We start from the raw sequence: 8,353 nt of genomic DNA, 5'->3' as shown, positions 1-8,353 counted from the left end.
GGACCGCGCCCGCACCCGCGGGGCCGCCGGGCGGGAGGGGCCGGGGCCGCCGGGGCTGCCGAGCCCGCCTTGCTGAGGGGCGGCGGGGGCCGCTCCCGGGCGGCTCCGCTGGCCGCCGCCGCGCCGGCTTCCCTCAGCTTTTCGCAGCACCTCCCTCGCCGGCCTCCGCCCCCGTCCAGTGGCTGTCCCAGCTGCCGCAGCCGCCGGCGCGCCTGCTGTGCCCAGTGCTGAGCGAGCGGCGCGGGGGAGCTGCGGCGCGGGGCAGGAGGGACGGGAGGGGACGGGACAGACGGGACAGGACAAGACGGGACGGGACAGGACAAGACGGGACGGACGGGACGGGACGGGACAAGACGGGACGGGCGGCCGCCCGGCGCCAGGTGAGCGGCTGCAGGCTCGCGGGAGCAGAGGCGGCCGGAGGCGGGGGGCTCCCGAGGGCGGGAGGGGCCGGCAGCGCGGCGGGCTGCGGGGGTGGGAGTCGCCCTGAGCCGGGTGGAGGTGAGCGACTCTGCGGCGCCGGGCGGCAGAGGTGCGCGGCTCCCTTGGGATGGGTTTTTCCGCCGACTCTCCCCGGAGGGACGAACGAGGTTAGGGCGGGGAGGTCCCGCGGTGGTGGGTGGAGGAGCGCAGGTCGGGGAGCTCCGACCTCCGCGGGCAAGTCCAGCGGCTCCCGCTTAGTCACGCAGTGCCCTGGCGTGGCATTGCGGGTCTCGCCCGGCCGGGGGGAGCGCGGCTGAGCGGGGAGGTCCCGCGGGCGGGGCCGGGCCCGTTGGGACTCGCGCCGGGCCGGTGCGGGGTGAGGCCGCCGTGAGGGGCTGCGGGGAGGGCGGCCGGGCTTCGTCCTGAGCGGCGCCGCGCTGCGCATCAGGTACAGCTCTCGGTGCTGCTGGCGGAAAGCTCTCCTTCAGCTTTCTGGCATTATTTTAGGCGCTTAATTAGTCAACGGCGAGAAACATTTAGTAGCGCGTTTAAATTGGCCTGAAAAGTGAGTGGTTTTGACAGAGGCGTTGGTGGCGTTTGAATGCGGTTTAGACGAAGAGACAGGGTAGCATCCCGTTGGGACGGTATTGCTAGACTGGATCGGGGTTTGCTCTCACACCCGTTTTCTGTGGGAACGGGTGCAGAGAATGTATTCAGCTTAAAGGTTTTCCCTGCTTCTTTCGCATACATTCTGCAAGGAAACCTGTATCACTAAAAGTGATGTCTTCAGTCGCCTTTTGTGCACAATACTTATTTCGAGACGGGGGTTTGTCTGGGGATTTTTTTGTCATGTCCACTGGCTAAGTGTACTGGAAGCAGCCTTTCTTGACTGACTTTATTTTTGCTTTGCAAATATATAGATTTAGTCATTCGTGGGTAGTATTTGTAACAGTACTGAACTCTCTTGCTTTTACTGTGTTATTTTCTTGCATTGATTCATGTAAAAACAGGGAATAAATGTTTGTACACTAGTTCAATGTGTGCTTATCCAGCAAATTAAATGTGTGATTGTGCAAGCCTTGTCTAGTTTTGACTTACATGAAATCCCAGAATTGGTAAGGTTAGGAGGAGCCACAGTGGGTTATCTGGGCCAACCTCCCTACAATCAGAGTAACCCTGAAGGTGTGGTGGAATTGGCTTCAACATGAGCAAAAACAGAGTTTACAACCTCCAGACCTAAGCGTTATCAATCCCAAAGCAAATTAGTTGTGTCTCCAGTTCTGTCACTTTTACTGAAAAAGTAAATCTGGCATTATGTGCGTCCACTCAGAACATGTTCCTCCTTTTTGGTTGTATAGGCTAACAGTGTACATCATCACTAGAAGAGAGCTGCACAAGCTGATATTCCTGATCTTAAGCTTTCAACGTTAAGGGTATTCCCAAGTGGAAAGCATACTTCTGTAACTGTTTCCATGGGGGAAACAAGCAAGATTTGTTCCTCTGCTAGGTGACCAGTAGTGTGTTTGTTGAATTAAACTAAAGAACAAAAAACATGTCTTTGCTTAGGAGGATCTCCAAGTACTTGTCTTCACTGAGGAAGCACACTTATAATTTAATGATGAAGACAAAGCTCTGAAGTGGAATGCTTTGAAAAAAGATGCAGGAAAGAAATTGCACATAAACAGAATTTGCTCAGATACGAATTGGGGCCACAAAATTTTCTGCCTACACTGTAAGATAATATTATTTTATTTCTACTATGGTACCAAGTGAACTAGTGTTATTGGTATCTTTATTAATATTACTTTAGTATCTTAAGGTAATTCTATAGATCAAATGGAGTTTGTTAGCATGTTCATTTTTCTTCAGTGCCTTCCAAATTTAATGTTAAACTTCTGTTTCTAATACATCAACACAAATTGGCTCAGATTAGGGCCAGTTGGAGAGAGATGAAGGACTAAATTCCCTTTCTCAAGTTAATTACCCAATATATACAGTTTTTGTGCTGTGAGTGCTTTTAGTCAGGTCTTCCACTAGTAACTGTAGAGTGTTGGCAGATTGAGAAAGTTTGGGAGTTCATGGGGGAATAACTCTTGTTAAATTGGGACAATTCTTAGTTCCTAGCATGTAACATGATCAGTGGCCTTGGCAAATGCAGTTTAGCTTTAAAACTGATCACTACACTTGAGTTTGAAGTTTTATGTTTTCAGTGGAATAATAGATTAGATTATTTGAAGGCCAAAGGGTAGCTCGTGCAAGTAATCTCATAGACGTCAATGTAAGAATTAGCATTAATAAGTCATGTTATTTGGCCTGAAATGTTAGCTTTCTGATAAATGGTAAGTCTACCAGTAGTTTTGTATCTAGGTTCAATTAAAAGCTTTGCTCTTTTCCAGATGCAAGGATTTAGAGAATATTAATTTGTTGGTAGATGCTACTCAGCTTGTGAACATGAATAGAGTTGATCATTTCGTTTGTTAGATAGGTGCTCATGATTATGAGGGTCTTACTCTTTCCAGTCATAAATTCCTGGTGGAGTTACAGTTTGGAAAGGATCTATAATTGCTCTATGAAAAAGATAGGCTTGTATAACTATATGGTAATTAATAGGACTCAATTACTTGGGAGTCTTGCATTCCTTTTGTGACAAAATACCTTTGAAATTTATTGTTGTTCAGGATGGACAAAGAGTCTTTGCTAGCTGACATTAAATCAAAGACAAAAAAAGTGGATCTCAAACTCCTCCCTTCATGAGTCACATGGATTTGTCTTCAGCTGTGAGCTGAATATTTTGTATGCCACAGGTACTCAACCTGTGAGTGCTACCTACGTCAGCTTCAGGACAGTTTTATTGCAGGTGTTATGCAGTGGAACTAATACAAGATTTTAGAAGTGTATCTGGCAGTTCAAGTCCCAGACTCGGTGTTTTCTGTCTTTCTTTTATTGAGGAGTTCTGTAGCACAGAAATATAAATACTGTTTGACACAACAGCTGCTTTTCAGCTAGTGCCTTATAAAAATGTGATTTTGTTGTTCTGTTCTAGGTCATCTTCTGCTGGCTGCTTAAATACAGTGTTCTTACCAGCTCATAGAAAAAGTATAGTTAGGAACATGATTAGCTTATTTTTGTTTGTTTTAAAAGAAGACTGTAGAATGTCAGTTATACTAGATGAGACAGTATATAGAAAAGAAATACTTAATAAAGTTCCCCAATCTACTTAAAATACTTCTTCAATCTGTAGAATTTATAGAAAATTACTAGAACTTACCACATTATTTATATTTTCTGAAATTTGCATGAGTACCTCAAGTGATGCCTTAGTTACCAAAAAAGAACAACCTTTCACTATTACTGTCTCTGTCTGGCCCTGTAGCTCACATGCGTGCAGGCACAAACGCACAGCTTGCTTCAGTATAAAGATGGTTGCAAGGAGATGGGAAGGGCCTTTGCATGAGTTCCAGCAGGAGCATTTATTGCCTCTACACTGCCGAAGATTCAGGGGCAAAGATGAGAGAACGCTGGCGATCCGGGGGCTTATCCGGGGGTGGGGAAAAGATGGGACTAGGGAAGAGGGACTAATGGGGAAGCTCTGGGGGAGTGACAAGGGATAGAGGCTGACAGCCAACCGGGGAATCCAAACTGGGATAGATTAACATAACAGAACAAGCATCCTGGGAGAAGCCTTTCTGGTCACCCTAACATAAAGTGGTTCTTGTGGTACTGGGGACTTGTCTTACTGAGAACTCTCTGTCCCTTGTAACGTAGGTTCACCGGCCACCACACTTCACAAATTAAGCACTATGTTCTCATTTATGGTGTTCCTTAAAGGAATCATTCAGGAGTTAAGGTCTAAGAGATCCATCAGAAGGTTTGCCAGAAGTTGTCATGTTTGATAATATGTGACATGTTTAGAAATGGTAGAACTAGAAAGACAAGAAGTAATGTGATTATTATAATTATGGAAATGTTATTTTGCACACATAACAAAACTTAGCACTTTTACTGATGCTTTTAGTGTTCAAAATATTCCTTTAATAACTCCCTTTCTTTAGAGAAAAAATTACTGTGCCTCTCTGCCTGAATTTATTAGACATCTGGGCATGCATGACTATGAATGCTGCCAAATTCCATGTTTAGGTTCTGAGTTCCCAACAAGACTTTGAATATCTTTGTTTCTTTTGCACCAAATTCATTATGGACATAAGCTGACTGAATGGGTTTCTGATGGGTTTCTTCATGTTTTGAGGTGACTTTGTTCCACCATTACTTATTCATAGCATAGTCCCAGTGTTCATATAAGTTGAATTAAAAATGCTTTCTTTTTTTCACCCTCATCTATGTTTCAACAAGTCAGCAATGTGGTGATTGTGGTTTATTTCTGGGAAGGCAAATATTTTTTTTTTTTAATAGAGGTGGTGATGTTGAAAAAAGCCATGTGGAATCTAGTTGTACAACGTAAATTTTTTGAGCTGATACATTTGTGGGGATTGCACACAGGAATGGCTCCGATTTAAATAAACTTTTCTGAAGTTGCTTTCGAGTCATCTACTCACCTGTGTGATGACTTTCAAGTATTTAGAGATGTTTGCTATTGACTAACTTGTCATGCAGTCTAATGCAGGCAATGGTACCATTTCCTGTCCCCCTGCAGAGACTTACATTGAACCCTGAGAAGTGCTAAAGGAGGCCCAGAATGCAGTTCTGGCATAACCCTGTTTCCTAGAATGTCTTAATAGAGGTTCCCTAAGTGTTTACCCCATGTGAAGGCTGAAGTGCCAACATGACTGTATTTCCTTAGGCTGTGTAGGGTAGTGATGACATATTCTTTATCAGAGTTTTAGTGGGACTTTGGAAGATGCTTGCTTTAGTGCATCCATCTTTCCAAACTGATGAGTTTTATTTCTGTGGTACAAACTATTAGTTTTGGTCATTGGGCTGTTGACTGAAAAAGCCTGAGAGACTGTTATAAACCACCCCCACACCCCCTCTTTCAACCAAAAACCACCACCAAATACTGTGCTTCTTAGCTTCCAGAGAAATTTTAAGAGCTCCAAGAGCAGGATCCAAGACACCTGTTAAGTCCATAAAGTGAAGCTTAGGATGAAATCACAGTATAATTTCTTTTCTAAGGTGTTGCTGTTCAAGCCAAGAGAGCTTGAAAAGGAGAGTGGGGAAGAAAAGTGTAAACTGAGCAGAAACAACTATTTGCTTTTTATTTTCCCCCACTTACAGTAAGATGAAACTTTTAGAAGTCTTATTTTTCTGAAAAGTAGGAAAATTGAAAGCATGAGCTGGATGGTCTTCTTTTTTGGCGTGCCTGGTCCTCACCTGACTCCTCACAGTCTGCTTGCATTGTTCACTAATATGAATACTTGAGGTTTATAAAAGTCTTTGTCCTTCCCTCTTTCTCTCTGCATCAAATCAAGTCCTGTAACTGAATACAAAGGCTTTTGAAAACTTTTTGTCTACTTTTTTGTGCTTATATCTCTGTATACCTTTTCTCATGTTCTTATATGGCTCAAGGTGCACGCGTAGTGTTCTTTTAATCTTTTCTGATGTGCCAACCTTTGTGTGGTCGTCTTCTCTGCAGAACACGTCTTGTTGTTTCCCCCTCCATTAAACCTATATACGTCCATACCCCAAAGTATTAAGGAAAATGTAAACAGCCTGTCTGTAGTTGAAATAATCAGACTTGTGACAAACAACTACTTTCATTGCATCTCTGCTTGCCATGCTTCATCAGTACTCTGTAAACTCTTTTGAGAGGAAACCTGCTCAGGCATTGTCACTGAAGGGCTTTTTAGTTTGCTCTAGGATTAATAGAGGGTGTGGGCAATACTGTGCTCTTGAGGGAATACATCGTGCAGATAAGGATTTCCTGGATAGTGTAAAACTTTTATAAAAGCTAGAGAAAGGCCTCTTGCTCATCTCCCAGGTGACAATTGGATATGAGGAGGTGAAACATTTCCAGTCTGGATAAGAGGGAACAAAACTTGCTTGTAATTGTCCCCTGCCCTGTTTTTGCACTATATAGGACACAAGTTGCTGTACAAGACAATTAAGTACCAAAAGTGCAGTATTTTTGGCACTGAGGTCAGTAATGGAGAGCCATCCAATAGCACATTCCATTCCTGAATCCACTTACACAGGTCTGAGTGATTAAGTTAGCACTTTTAGATGAATCTAAGGGGAGATCTGTGAGTTGAACTGAAGGCAGACCTTGGCTTGCACAGCTTGGTATTTGTGAAATAAAATATATTAAAAAGTCTTTCTAATGGCACTATCCTGCAACAGTTGAAAGGCTAAACAAAAGAATGGATTTCTCAGAGAGTTCGTCTTCCTGTTCAGTTCTCATAAGAACTCAATCAACCAGCTATGAGTTTTGTAGATGATTGATGTCTGTACAAAAGTGGCTGGTTGCTATCTGTAAGCCAACTTATTAAAAAGTAAAATATTTAATGTCTTTGAAAACAGTAAAGATTTATGTCAGGAGGAAGGTACTTGAACACATTACCATTACAGTCTTAGAAAAAGCTAGTGTTCTACATAAAGTAACTGTATGAACACAGTGACCATAAAGAATACAGTTTTTACAGACATGATTAACACTGGAGAAAATTAATGAAAACCAAATTATTATCAGACAGTAATAATCCTGTTACTGTATTTTGGAAAAACACATTAAAAAACCCCCCATGGAACAACATTTTAAAATCAATGGCGCTACTTCTGCTGTTAAGTCAGCGAATACTGTGTGTGCCAAGATTAACTGTGACACAAGAGTTTCCAACATAAACGTCCTCCCTATTACATCTAAGTTGCTCCAGCCAAAATTTAAAAATAACATTAAAACTTTACTGCATTTTGGTTCCAGTCTGGAAAATATAAGGGGTTGATGGAAGAAGTCTTCAGCCTTACATTTCTGAAAGGAAAGACATCAAGGAGTTCTCATACCTGGGCAGTATGATGTGTTTCTCTTGCTCTTTTTAGCCTTTTATCACCTGGTATAGACTTGAATAAGGCAGAATATCACAGAACAGCAGCCAGAAGCTTACCATTCATTATTACCCTTCTCCTCAGCAGTAACTTCTATAAATTTGAGAAATATTTTTATTGAAATCCAAAATCTTAGTAGGGGATGACTACAGAGGACAGAATGAGACCCAGAGAATACGGATGAAATAAGTGTGGCTTGAACAAAGCAGTTTGAAGTGCAGCAGTAGATGGACAGCATTATTTGAAGTAAATGAATTATTGTTTTGGGCCATGATTTCCAACGTAAGTTTCTGTAATCCACTGTTTATACATTGGCAGTGAAAACCTGCTCTGCCTAAAACTTTGCATAAAAGAACTAATAGTTTATAAAATGTTAAATACTGCTAGTAAATATGTATTTTCAACAGGAATTGTGAAATTCGTATGTATTTTTCCAAAAGTGATTTAGCAAAATACTTTAGAGAACACAACAGCTGTTTTTATGTTTTGCACTTTCTTCATCTTTAATCCTATGAAAGTATATCTGCTGTAGTACAAGGCAAGCAGTTGCTGAAGGTAAGTCCTAAATGTCTTGATCTATCACCCATGGGTGCACACTTGGAAAGTAGTAAACTAGCATGGCATGAGCTAATTAGTATTAATAATAAGAATACAAACTCCTTTTATACCATTTTTCTGTCTTTGTTTCCACTAACCCCTTTAATTTGCAAAGAATGTGATATTAATGCAGAACTGGAACATGTATAACACAACAGACAAAAAAATTTAGTTTTTCAAAGTATGTTTGTTCATTTAAGAAAATCTCTGTCAATTCTAATTTGACTTTCAAATTAGTAAGATGGTGTGAAATGTTGTGAGACCTGGGTACCAATGCTACAAGGTTGTAATTGGTCAAAATAGAACACTCTTCGTGGAGAGAAAACAAGAGGTAACAGAT

At 42.2% G+C, this 8,353-nt stretch overlaps 1 protein-coding gene across 5 annotated transcripts in view; it reads left to right on the top strand.

Annotated features, from left to right (window-relative positions):
• Positions 1–321: 321 nt before the first annotated feature.
• The window catches only part of ADGRG2 (adhesion G protein-coupled receptor G2), a 59,775-nt gene continuing 51,743 nt past the window's right edge, over positions 322–8,353 (top strand). For 3 of the 5 annotated variants that reach the window (XM_039551195.1, XM_039551202.1, XM_039551177.1), the window contains exon 1: positions 322–380. The gene's annotated coding sequence lies outside the window, so the exon portion shown is untranslated. Of the gene's footprint in view, positions 381–517; positions 588–782; positions 869–8,353 lie in introns of those variants that run through there. The other 2 variants (XM_039551191.1, XM_010394469.4) reach the window with 2 other exon arrangements.

Source organism: Corvus cornix, chromosome 1 (assembly GCF_000738735.6).
Source record: "Corvus cornix cornix isolate S_Up_H32 chromosome 1, ASM73873v5, whole genome shotgun sequence".
Lineage (NCBI taxonomy): Eukaryota > Metazoa > Chordata > Aves > Passeriformes > Corvidae > Corvus > Corvus cornix.
Note: the sequence above shows the minus strand (reverse complement) of the source record. Positions and strands in the feature narration are given on the sequence as shown.